Source organism: Rattus norvegicus, chromosome 17 (genome assembly GCF_021556685.1).
Source record: "Rattus norvegicus strain SHRSP/BbbUtx chromosome 17, alternate assembly SHRSP_T2T, whole genome shotgun sequence".
Lineage (NCBI taxonomy): Eukaryota > Metazoa > Chordata > Mammalia > Rodentia > Muridae > Rattus > Rattus norvegicus.
Window position 1 is genome coordinate 24,842,442 of NC_141550.1, and position 14,185 is coordinate 24,856,626.

Genomic DNA, 14,185 nt, shown 5'->3' on the forward strand with positions numbered 1-14,185 from the left:
AGCTCTCTAGCTGTTCATCTGAACAACACTCATTCTACTATTTTTCCCATGCTTTATGGTCATGGTTTTATAAACACAGTTTGTCATAGTTTCAAACTATAAAAGGAGACCTACAAAGACCTTGCTTATGTACTGAGCAAGAGCCAAGATGTCTACAAGCTTTGTTTTGCTTTTCTGGAAGCTTTGTTACCACAGAACAGATCTTTGTGCAAAGACGTCCTACAGGGTCCTGAATCCCAAATGTGAGTGAGTCACTCCAAACAACACAAGGTGGTGTTTATGCTCTGGCCTCTTTGTTGTTTCCTGTAGGCTGACAGAAATCAGGCCAACTGAGTAATTGCCGTAACACGCTCTCCTTCCTGAATATCTGCACCAAGTCTTCCTTGCTTGGCACTTCACTTGCCTTCCTGTATCTTTCCATGCCAAATCTGGTGCTTACTTCAGGTCCCTGAGCTACAGGCATAATTATCTCCTGAGCAACTATGGGGAATCTTGAAAGTAAGGGGGAAGATGGAGAGATAATAGTACTCAATGAAAAGTAATAGGGTTTCTTCTGTAACATGTGTGTGTGTGTGTGTGTGTGTGTGTGTGTGTGTGTGTGTGTGTGTGTGTGTGGTGGAGGTGAGATTGAAGATGCTCGCTGATGAAGTGCTTAGTTAGGACACATAGTTAAGAGCAAAATATAGCCTGGACACTGTTGACCAAAAATAGAGTCTAGCATTAAAAAGTCACATAGGTAAACTTTCATGAATCATGACATAGAGAGCATGTTGTTATTCACAGAGAGATATGTCTTTGGGTTTGCTTGCATCATAGTTAAGCTGTGAATCATATATTGGGATGGCGATTTGCTATCTACATATCCTCAAGGGTTCCTAACCAATGCCAATGGTGAATAGTGTGTTGACCCATGAACCTTCATACATTAAAATGGCTGCTTGTCCTGTGAGACTGCATCAGTGAACTAAATTCGAAAGCTCAACTCCTGTGGCCACAGAGACAAGAAGGAGAGAGCAAACCGAACACTTTGTGCCTAGCAAAATGCAGCAGAGAGGAAGAAAAGAAACGGATCACCAGAAAAACAAATAAATAAATGAGGAGATGTTAGGTCACCCTGATTTCGTGATTGTTGCCGAAAAGTAAACAGAAATCCTTTGACTATTTACATTTCTGGCTAGCTTCAGTAATGTGTCATCTATTACCAGTTCTGTTTATAGAAAACACTGCCTTTGTAAAAACATGCTCACAATGAAAGAATAAAATCCACAGAAAAGGATTTCATTACTAAATAAACTTGTAGATTCATGACCCTGGGAAGCATTCTCAGTAATAGCTTCGTGTTGCCCTTAGACAAAACCGTGGTGAATCTTTAAATGAAAAAAAAAAAAAACCTCTTTTTATTCTTTTTTTTAACACATCACTTAGTGTATTTATCTTCTAAGGGACATGAAGAAATGTGAGATAGATCATAGTCTCTTATTACAGGATAATAGATGACTGTGCAGTGTGTTATCCAGCTTTCCCAATAAAATTAAAAGTTTGTCTGTCTCTCTGACATGGACATGTGTGATCAAGCTAATAGTGAGTGATGTGCTGTCTGGATTCTGAAGTAAGTTACTGCAATTTACAGTACAGTCTACATAGCAAACACACACACAACCATGTGATTACGGGGTGACAGTGTAGGGCTTCGCATTAAAATGTACAATGCATCCATAAAGACTTCTTTTCAGAAATGTAATTAGCTTTCTCATGGACTGGTAAATATAGTATGTAGAAAACCCAGGGGGTTTCTGTATAGACACATGCATTCCCACAGATCTTTGAGAATCATAAATGGTTGTCTTCCTCTGAAATGGATTAGGTGGAATTATATTACGACATGATTGTGAATCTAATTTAGGTGGAACAGTTGGGTTTTCTCACCCCTCTGGGATGACCATGTGTTTATATAACAACTAGGCGACAAAAGTGCCTCTGGCAAGATGATTCAAAGGCATGGTTTTGTATGCACATATAAAAGAATGTTTATGATAATTCAAAAATTGATCTGTACCTTTAATTTCTGTCTCTAGCCCAGAAAAAAACCTGCTCTAGAATATAAACCATTACAGATACTAATTTGGAATTTTTGCAAAATCCTGTTAAAAAGGAATTTAGCCGCATAATTTCTTCTTAGAGAGGAGAATAGAGTTCCACAGTAAATGAGGTGATAAATAGAAGAAAAGCTTCCAAGCAAGAAGATCTCTTTCCTCCACTTTGTAAATAGCAGGTCAACCATGTATGATGCGTGGCGTGTCTTGTACAAAATATGAACAGTAGGCAAACATTGGACACTGCTAGAGCCCAGAAATGGAAGTAAGGAGAAGCACACGATGGTACGATGCCACCACGGTAATAAGAAAGCATGAAACTATAACGCAAACAGAATGTGGAAATGGGTTGGTAATTGAAATATGACAGCACGCTAACAGCTAAGACTCAAGAACCCATAGTTCTACGAAGAAGATGTGAAGCAATAATGAAAATATGAAGGCCCAAAGCTATTGAGATGATGCAAATTAAAAAGGCCAGAACCTAGAACTGGAGTGAGTACAAGAAGGCACCAAGTCTTCTCAGTTGATAAGGGGTGACTATATACTCACCCCAATAGTGAGATAACAAGGGAATGGGGACCCGTGGTAACAACCCAGAATCCTGGAATTTAAAACAACTGAAACTTACATGAGCTATTTCAAGTTATTGATGTTAAAATGGTTTCATAAGAAACGAGTGTATATGTGACTTGCTCTGTAGACGAGGCTAGCCTCAAACTGATTGGTTACTCACAATATAATGCTGACGATATTTATTTATTAAATATACTCTTTTGCCTTCTCTTGAGACTCTTTTCCTCCTATTGGGTTTGCCTCGTCCAGCCTAAACATGAAGTCTTTTGCCTTGTCTTATTGTATCTTGTTTCGTCCTGTCATCATAGAGGCTTCCTGAAGCAGCAGAGGACCTGGTGCAGTCCCATGCAGGCCCCATACTTGCTGTTTCAGTTTCTGTGAATCCATGTAAATCCTGCTTAGTTGATTAGATAAGTCATGTTCTCCCAGTGTACTCCATCTCCTCTAACTCCTATAGTCTTCACTCCACCTCTTCCATGAGTTTCCGGATCAGGGAAAAACCTGCTTCTCTCTTAGGAGTCCCAGCAAGCAACCACATAGTCCTGATCATCCGTGCTGTATGGCTATGAATCCTGCGACAGTGACACAGTTGGCAAAGTACACTCACTGAGTATATAATTACTTTCTGAATTTATTTAAGGTCCAGCCCACAATAGGAATTCATGCCTGGCCAATGAAATATGCATAGGTGTCAGATATTTATCTTGCCCACAAATATATATATATATCCAGATGTATCTATGTATATATTCATTATGTTTGATTCATTAATGATAATATTGATAATAATTTTAAGCTTACAATGATACATCTATAATGTGTACCTATAGTGAATAGGATATTGTACATTTATTTGTGCAAATTGATTATAAAATAGGTATAAAATTAATGTGTATTAGTTATGCCTTTTCACAGACTGGAATATCTTTTTTTAAAAAAAACTTTAATTTTAAAGATTTATTTACTTATTTTATGTGAGTACACTGTTGCTGTCTTCAGACACACCAGAAGAGAGAATTGGATCCATTACAGATGGTTGTGAGTTACCATGTGGTTGCTGGGAATTGAACTCAGAACCTCTAGAAGAGCAGTTGGTGCTCTTAACCGCTGAGCCATCCCTCCAGCCCTGGAATATCTTTTAAGGTATGATTTATGATTGATTTTTTTCATTTTTGTTATAACTTTCATAGTACCTAGAATGTTATTCTAATAATTAACACTGTTTCATCAGCATAATCTGTAACACTATAATCCATAACCTTTACTGACAACGGAAACTATAATAACTTACAATGTTGGTCTCTTATAAAAATATCAGGATTAATGCTACATGATTTGTATGTATTAGTGATATTGGATTTTAACACATCTCTATTTTTAGGTAACATTATTATTTTGAACTTTTATACGACTAAAGTTGTGATAAACACAGCCAGGATGGGAAATAATATTCATGGAAGTAGAGTCCTTCAAAAGACTACCTTTGGATACTAAGATAACTTAGTTTTAGTAATGGCCAGTATCGATATCTGGTTTTAATTTATAATTTCAGAGTGTAAATCTTAAGCAAAGCTAGCTAAGATATATCTGTCCCCATTCATGAATGGCTGTGTTAAGGAAGGTAGAGTGAAGTTTCTGCTTGTCCAGTGTACCTTCTATCCTCCAGAGTCATTCTCATTACTTATAGTTAATTTTTACTGATATACAAAATGATGGATTCTGCTATGATACATGTATGTCATTGTACTTTGCTCACAATTTTCCCTCCAAGATTCCACTCTGCCTGAACTTCCCAAGCACAACTACCGTTCCTGGAGAAATTACTTTTTAAAGTCTAGTATATCTCTCGACCTCTAGAGTGGACGAGTACTGAATCAGTTCTAGTTTCATAGAATTTTCTAGAAATTCCTGAGGAGTGGTATTCTTTGTCAGCTGTGGCTGCCTATAGGAGAGAAGCTTCTAATACAAGACAAAGCAAACACGGACATGGAAATAAAAGGTAATTTCTTCCTGTGTCCATGGAGCACTCAGATCTTGTCATGTCTGGATGTACAATTGAGTCTTCGTCAATCTAACTGTTGTCCATCATCAGTTTTCAAAAGACAGGCAAGATGGGTGGACAAGGGAGTAGAGTGCCAATCATCAGGGAGTGTGGACTGCAGGGGACTTCCATATGGCAGGTGTTTGTGATTTGCATAACTTTAAAGGGCTCTTAATTCCAAGGTCCTAGTGCCCCCTATAGCTCAAATCAGAGGACTACAGAGAGGAACATTGCAAGGGTGAGCACTTGAGCCCTGTAGGAGACATTCTGACAGTTGTCTGCCTGCCTCACAGCTAGGACTAAGACTACTTCAATATTTAGCTGTCTCTGTATCCTTCCTGTTTTCTTCCTCTTGGCCTTACAAATATTAATCACCAATGAACATCTGGCATCCCGGACTCACTGTTACTGCTTGTAGAGAACCGAGTGCAGTAATGAGTAGATGCCTATTAAAGTCTTAGTAGCAACACAGAAAAGCTATATTGTACTTTTAGGTTAAAGCTCAACATTCAGGAGTATTTTTATGACTGAGATGACAATGGAAACAGGAAAGCAGAATAGACAAAAGTAAGCACAGCAGGCTGCTCAATTACTTTCCAATATATTTTCATTGTTATGCACAGAATAAAATTGCTTTAAAATGGCTTTCTGGGGCCAGTGAGATACTCAGCAAGCAAGAGCACAAGCTGCTCTTCCAAAGACTCTGAATCCAATTCCTAGCACTTACGAGGCTCACAACCACTCCAGGGCCAAGGAATTTCTTCTGATGCCCTCTTACCCTTATGGACATCAGGCACGTAAGTGGTACATTGAGAAACATGTAGGCAAAACAGACAAATATATACAAATAAATAAATGATAAATAAATAAAGGGCTTTCTGAAGATTGTTTTACATTAATTTTTTTTAAAGTAAGAGCTGGTAAGGAAGATGCAAACTTTCATTTCCTCTGTTTCATACCTTCATAGAACTTATTTGAAGTTTTAATATATAAAATATAGTTGGACAATTTGCTTCATAAATATATCACTCATGATTTGACCTTTGGTGCATGAGTTTCACGCAGGCAGATGATAAGTTTAGTGATTACAGTAAACAGCATCTGTATAAAATTTCCAATGAATAAATAAAATTATATAAAAAGGTGTTAATGGCACACACATAAGGACATTAGAGGAAAAATCAAGTCAAAAGGAAAGTCAGGTCAGAATGCTGGCTAGTTTAAGGGTTTCTGAGCTTTTCCCCTGTTTTGTTTTGTTTTTCTTTTTTTAAACAGGTGCTACAGAGACCTAGGTAGCAAGCACAGGGCCTACAAGGGTCTGCACAAGGTTCTCTGTATGTACATTATAGCTTTCAGCTTAGCATTATATGAGACTCCTGAGGGTTTAAACAAATGGTCTCTGCTTCTCTTGGGGATATTTCCCTTCCGATGATTTGCCTTGTCCAAGTCTGATGTGATGGGTTTTGCTTTAGTTTATTATATTTCATTTTGTTATGTTTTGTTTTTACCTTTTGGAAGCTGTTCTTTGCTAATGAGAGATGAAAAGTGTGTGTTTCCAAGTTGGAGGGGTAGGGGTAGGGAAGGACTTGGAGGAGTAGATGTAGGGTAAACTATAATCAAGATATATTTATTACATGAGAAAAGAATCTACTTTTAATGAAAGGACAAACATAAAAAATGTAGGTGTTCTATGAGTTGACATCCTTTCCAGGAGAATAGATAGAATTGTAGACCAGTATATTCTGTGAAATAAGACAAATTCTGGAAAACGAGAATGGAAGTTTTCTCTTATGTGAAAGAAACCAAGGCATGAATGTGGAAAGTGGATTATTTGGGAAGAGGAAGGGGGTGTCAGTGGAAAGAAAATGGGAGAGGTATATGGTCAAACAATATCATGCACTTCAGAAACAATGACATCGTGAAACCCATCGTACTGTGTGAGGAACATGAACTAAGAATGTTTTAAAGGAAGAGGAGTAGAGATGGACGCCGGTTTAATAACACACCTTATAAACCCGTCTAATTACTGAACTATGTGCACACACATGTCCTTTGATCAAAGTATGAGTAGACCATTTAAGAAGGCCATTATAGCTACTGTATTTTTATGTGGTTCTCCAATAATTCTGCTTTGCTCTATAGACGTGAAAACATAAAGTTGCAGAGTTCTCTTAGTAAAACCAGGGTTTGGGCTTACTCTCCCATGCAAACACCAACGCTGTCCTTCTTATTCTATTTCAGAGATGTTTATGTTTTTCTCTCTCTCTTTAGCTAACGCCATCTGCATGAATGATACATTGCTTTCTAAAATGTATTTCTTAAAGTAGGTTGGGTATTCTTTTTGTGCCAGATAGAGATGTCGAACACATGATTGACATATTTCTTAAACTTAGGAGTTTATCAGAAGAATGGAATAAATTAGAGTTTCACCGAGAGTAGTTGCACTTACCGGTATTCCTGAGAGTTAGCTGAAAGAGTGTGATCACTGCTGAGTTTGAGGCCAGCAGGGCTATGGAATGAGCTTCTTACTTAAAATTAAACCATAATGAAGCTAGGACCAAAATAAAAACAAACAAGAAAGAATGTTATATGAGAAGCATTAAGTATTCAGTCCAGAGAATGTATACATTGAAAGTACTGATTGAATATGGACACTGACTTCTATCACTGTGTCCTCCAGCATATAACGAGGTGTCCACTGCAGGGAGGATTGACTCCTTTTTATCTTTAATCGCTTAAGTCAGGGACCATTTTTTTTGGAGGCGCTGAAGATGAATACCAATGATTACGAGGAAACTTGAACATGTGAATTTTCTCTTTATAAGGTAAGTGCCTTTGGGCTTAAGGAAAAATTGGTAAGGTATTAACAACTATCTTTCTAACAGTTATCTTTGTATGATGGTCAAAAATGTAAGCAAGCAAAACAAAAACTTTGGCTTTGGCAATTAAAATAGTTATTAAAATTAAACTTACTTCACGTTTAGAGAATTCCTAAGGCAAGTGGACTTCCTATCTCTAAACTGTATTTCAATGCACTGGCGTGCTCATTACTTAGTAATTTAATGCCTCGGTTTAATCTACTTTCGAAAGAGCAAGGGCTTTTTGTGGTTTTCTTCTGAAAACTTCTATCCGAGTTTGTCAGTCATTTTGTGACTGCTTTTTGTATGTGAATGACCTTGTGCAAATCCTCACTGATCTTCCTGAAATTGCAGAAATTCATGCCACTGAAGTTTACAGAGGAAAATGCAAACACTGGAATCCCAGCCAGGTAGGAGGTGTGGAACCACATATCTTAATCAAAACTCAGGACCCCGAGTAAGTAGAATTGAAGGTTGCAGGCCAACCGGGGCTACACAGGCTACAACCTCTTTAAAACCAGAACGGAAAGCAGGGAAATCTTACATCCCCAGGAGAAGAAGAGTTTAATGGCCAATGTCCTTGTTTTCTTCCTTTGATGGCATAGCAAAGGCTTAATGACAAATAGAGAAGCAAAATGTTTCTTGATCTTGATTTTGTTGGGATTGTAGTGCCTCTTGAATAATTAAAAAGAAAGAAGGTGGATATTTTGAGAAAAGTACAACACAGATAGAAGAAAAGGTTAATGCTCCATTGTTAAGAATATTTCCTTTTTGAAATTTCAAAAACTTCCAATAGGAAGGAAGAAGTCCAATTATCCCTGTTTAGAGTGGACTTGATTTTATACTTATAAGACACTACAGACTCCACCAGAAAGTTCTTAGGACTGAGAGACACTTACTGCAATATAGCAGGCTACAAAGCCAGCATCCAAAAAGTCAATAATTTTTCTCTAATATCAAGACCAACTTTATGAAAAAGGAACTAGAGGAAAAATATCATTTGCAATAGTTTAGCATAAAAAGCAAACCCGAGAAATAAATCTAGACAATAGGGGAAAGAACTCCACACAGAAAACTTTAAATACACAGAAGAAGCTGAAGAAGAGAAGATGAAAGACCGCCCCTTGTCATGGACAGAATTAATATGTTTAAAACGACAACATTCCAGAAAGCAATATCTAGAACCAACAGAACATACACATACAATATACATACATACAACATACGCAGACAGCACACACATACACATACAACATACAATATACACACAGCATACAATATATATACATAGACAACATATACATATATAGACAACATACACATTCATATCATATTTTTCACATAACTAGGAAATAAACTCAAAAAATTCATATAGAGGAACAAGGGACCAAATCAATCCAAGAAAATCCTAATTCATGCCATTATAGTTTCTGATCTGAAATTATACTAAAGAACCATGGTGACCAAAACTTCATAGTCCTGACAGAGAAATAAATGTGTGGACCAACAAACAGAAAGGTGGTCCCAAAACCTGGTCCTCAACAATGCCCAAAACCATCCTCTGGAAAACAGATAGCTTCTTTACTCAAAATACTCATGTGTTTTCAAAATACATCTTTTTAAATTTGAAAAAATGTGATCATTTATCTTAGATTCTGAAGTTATATATGCACGATTTAGCCTATATATAAAATAAAATACTGTATAGTATTTCTGATTTTAATAGGCTTTGGTAGCGAGTATCACTATGTTGACAAATTTCCTAAAGATGTTTCTGAGTTGTGGCTTCAAAGCAGAGTACAACATGTATGTGTACTGCGAGAGTCTGCCTAAGTGAGTTGGTTAGAGCTCAGAAATTGCACTCTAAATAGATTGCCTAATCTACTTGACATTTGTGGATGCTCAAATACATTTTTAAAATGTATATTTTATGCTTTTATGCTTCTCTAATTGTATAATGTTTATATTTTTCCAATCTAATATAGAGAGAATAGTCTCATTGGACTTAATGGGTGTATTGGATTACAGTTTTAATTGATTGAGAGCTTATGGAAGTTTATAAATACAACAGTCAAGCTGATGTGATGTGACATTTCAGAAAAATATTGTCAAGGTTTGACCTACAGGAAGCTTTTCATCAGTTTGTAGAAATTCTCTCTCATCTGTCCTCTCTTCTCTCTCTCTCTCTCTCTCTCTCTCTCTCTCTCTCTCTCTCTCTCTTCCCTTCTCCTCCTCCTCCTCTTGCACTCTCATTCACACTCTCTAACAGTCAAGTCATGGCAGTCCATGTAAACCCACTACTACTATTTTTCAAAAAGAACATACACGCTCAGCAAGAAGGAGAAAAGCCATTTCAAAATGTTATGCTTTCTTAAAGATCCCAGTAGATGTGTTGGAAAATCAAATTTCACTCTTAGATCTATACACAGGGAATGCTCCTTAGCATTCAGGAATTGCTTCGCTAGTTTGTGTGTTGCTGTGACACCAAGTATGTAATGACTCCAAGTCTCAACCCATTGGCCATGATGTGGAAAATACAGAAATAAATGGAGAGTGATTTCTCAAGCCATTTTGTCATGGCAGTTCCTTTGGTATGATTTAGGAAACTACAGTGGGTAGAAAAGCTTCCCTTTTAAATGTCAAATACAAGATTCATTTCTGTACTGCTTTAATCCAAATGTCAGAATTCTGAGTGGAGCCATCAATCTTTCCAGAAATTTCTGAGCTTTATGCATCAAAACTGCTGTCCTTTAAGAGAGAGATCCTGATTTCAAGGAATACCTAATATCCAATTTTCATAATGCTGTAAGAGATATCCATGATGGGGAAGAAATATACACTATCTTGTGCCACTTCTGGAGAGCAATCTAACATCAGGAGAAAGATGAATCTGAATTAAGACCACCTCTTTCTAGAATGGGCAGAGACTCTGCTTCTAAAATTTCCCCTCTTCTTTTTCCTACTTTTTAAATATCACTTTTAAAAACTATAGAACCTATTTGTTTTCTTATCTCCTTTAAAACATACAGTCCACTTTTTGCATTTGTCAAGATAAAGTGCCCATTACTGCCATTACTGGTTCTTCAAGTTTTAACATCCCCGCCCCCCACCTCCATCCCTGAGTTCACTGTGGAATCCAAAGGCTTGGAGGATTCCAGGCCTCACATCCACAGTGAAGGGAAGAGCTCCACCTACTAATACCATGGGCCAGAAAAGGAACACCCCAAAGGGAGAGTAAATGGGTACAAAGAGGGCCAACCTGCAAAGTAAACAAACAAATCTAAAGGACTGGCAATAGTGGCCAAATACATTTTCTTTCAAACATGCTCTAAATTCAACTTGACTTTGGAAATGTGTTCAGGTAAAAACTGGGACAGCAAGGGAGCAGGCCCATTCTGAAAGGTTTTCACTTATCAAAGGATGAGGGTGTCACCCTAGGGACCTGGATGTTTTTCTGAGTCATTCTTAAGATGGTTTCTTTGCTAATTGGTGTATTTGCTTGTTGGACATATCTGTGTTACGAGCAATTTCTTCGTGTGTGTGTGTGTGTGTGTGTGTGTGTGTGTGTGTGTGTGTGTGTGTGTATGTGTGTGTGTAAGTTTCCACCATTTACAAATGTATAAAGGGTGAAGATAGGTCTGAGCCTGGGCATATGGAAGAGTTTAACATGAATTACTAGATTTGGGGAGAAATAAGCTTTCCACTTCAGATGCACCATATGAAGTAAGCACATGGAGGATTAGGATTGTGTAGACATTACGGATACTCTTTAAGTTGAACAGAGTTTTTTTAAAAACATCTGCTCTCCTGAAGCTTCCCATTGTCCAGTAAAGAGAAGTTTCCTCTTGGCAAGTGGGTAAGGTAGACAGATGTCCGATAAGCCAGCAGACCACCCTCTGCTGCTGTCCCCATTCTCCAAGTAGCCTTCAACATGGATGTTAGCTCTTCAGGCACCACAGAATTGGTATAAGACTGGGGAGGAGAACTGAAAGATACTTTGTTCCACAAATGCTAGGAGAATGCTCAGTACCAAAATGGCTCTGGAAGGATGATGCTAGTAGATTTGTAAAAGATTTAGGAATTCATGGTCACCTAAATCTGAAGGTAGAGACAAATGCTTTGAGACACTCTTTACCCCACACATTGGCCTCTAAGCTTTTGTGAAGTGGATGGGCTCCTCTTTCCTGCCCATTAAGGCATCTCTGTCAAATACAACAGTCATTCAACATGTGTTTGTTAAAACTAGTGATGTAGTTATAGATCTTGCAATACACTTCTTCGAATATATTCCTAAGAAAATCCATTGTCTAGTTCCAACGTTTGGAGGAAGCCATATGTAATGGCGGTTTTCTCTTACTTTTCGGTTACAAGCTATGCCAGGTAATGGAATAAACGAGGATGAAAGTATGTTAATGAAGTAACTCTACACAGGATGAAGCTCTGGTGCGTTGCCCTCCTGTACGAAATGTACAGAATAATAAATATTATTACAGAGTAGTAAATGTACTCTGGAATAATAAGGGCTAGAGCCCCCTGAAGGGTCATGGTTGAAACGGCTTAGGACTAGAATATTTTTGCTACCACTTGAAGGAATTGAACAAAGAATGGCATTATTGAAGTGAACTAATGATTACAATCAAGAGTCCTTGTACCATACCATGTGCTATGCTGACTTTAGAACCATTGGTGTTTTATGACCATTTTCATGTTTTGGGATGAATCCAGACTTGCTGATTGGCTTTTGTTTGCATTCTCATTGCTCTTTAACTCAATGATCCTCTCATTCAAGGGCTTATGTATCCAACAATTTAAGCAAATTTCAATTTAAAATTTTTGAAAAATTATGTCTACGCTAAAAACATACTGATTTAAAAAAAAACTACCTACAAATCAATATAGTACAATGGTTATTTATTAGCAAATAATTATCAAATTAAGCATCTAGAAATTGTTTAAACTAGTAAGGGCTATGTGGGTAATATACAAATATTCCACTATTTTATGTATGGATTGTGAGTATGTGTAGATTTTACTATCTGAGTAGGTTCTAGAAAGAACCTTCTTTGTATAAGCAGGACAGCTACACTTTCAAGTACATTTCTGAATGAAAATTCATTCTTTTCCCTTTTTACCATATTGCATGTTGAACTATGACCTTTAAATATCTTCTGTATCATATTGTGTTTGCAATCATAACACTTTGCATATTCATTATAGGGGAATACGTAATCACTGAGAAAGGAGCCTCCCTTGAGGAAATGCCTCCCTGAGACCCAGCTGTAAGGCATTTTCTCTATTAGTGATCAAGGGTGGGAGGGCTCATTGTGGGTGGTGCCGTCCCTGGGCTGGTGGTCTTGGATTCTATAAGAAAGCAAGCTGAGCAAGCCAGGGGAAGCAATCTAGTAAGCAATCCCTCTGTGGCCTCTGCATCAGCTCCTGCCTCCGAGTTCCTGCCCTGTGTGAGTTCCTACCTGATTTCCTTTGGTGATGAACAGCAATGTGGAAGTGTAAGCTAAATAAAGCATTTCTTCCCCAACTTTCTTCTTGGTCATGATGTTTTGTGCCGGAATACAAACCATGATTAAGACAGGGAAATATGTTTTTCAGCTTATTAAAAAAATGGAGGCACGCGACTTCATATCCAAGCTCCTGGTCTATTAAGTTAGCAGCTGATCTGAAAACGTAACTAACCATCATTTTTCTAGCACTTACATTTTTCTAGTTTGGGGAAGGCAGAATCACTCTTTGATCATTTTCTGGTCTCTGCAATGCAGCTGACAAGACCACACTGTTCCTAGAAATAACAAATGAAGCCATTTGATACTCCACATTTTATTGTATTGTCATAGAATACAATGGCTTGTGAAAATGTGTATCTGTAGCTTGCTTTGGGACTCTAGCAAAGATGTCTGGACAGTCAGTAACTGAGGATGGTCTATAGCTTAGACGATGAGCATTACTCTCATGAGACTGACTAGTACTTGGGGTCCAAAGAGGTCATATATTTACCTTCCTGTGATTCTTGAAAGTTTGGGGCACAGTTTTGAATACTGATAGGTGGTATATGAATTATTTGTTAAGTGGGATTGGATGTCTTAAATAACAGACAAACTAGGGCCTGTAAGAGTTTGGAAGTATGATGCCCGCTCCAATCTTCATTATTTAGGAACTAATTATAATGGTTTTCAATACCTTGTACTTTCTGTGTTGGGGTTGTTTCACTGCTCGTTAGCACCTCCAGCTTGCCAGAAGGTAGACAGAAGTTAAAAGCATAAATAGAGTGGATCACATGCAAATAAACCTTGCTGGTTTATTGGGCAGTTATACTGCAATCCTTGATTAGCAAAAGGCTTTGGGGTTTTCCCTGGATTTCCACTGTCATACACACAACACCCCACCATGACATACAAAGTCAAGAACATGTATTAGGTCTAATGAAGTCTTTGGAGCAAAATTACTACAAGCTATCCCTCTTTCCTGAGCCACGGTAGGTGCTGCCCACAAGAAGAAAAAAGATATTCAGAAGGATAGGTTAGAATTGAACAACTTGGTGCAAAATTTGTCATCTGATTTGCAGCATTGCTGAATGCAGCTCATGTGGAGTTCTGTGTATCTTC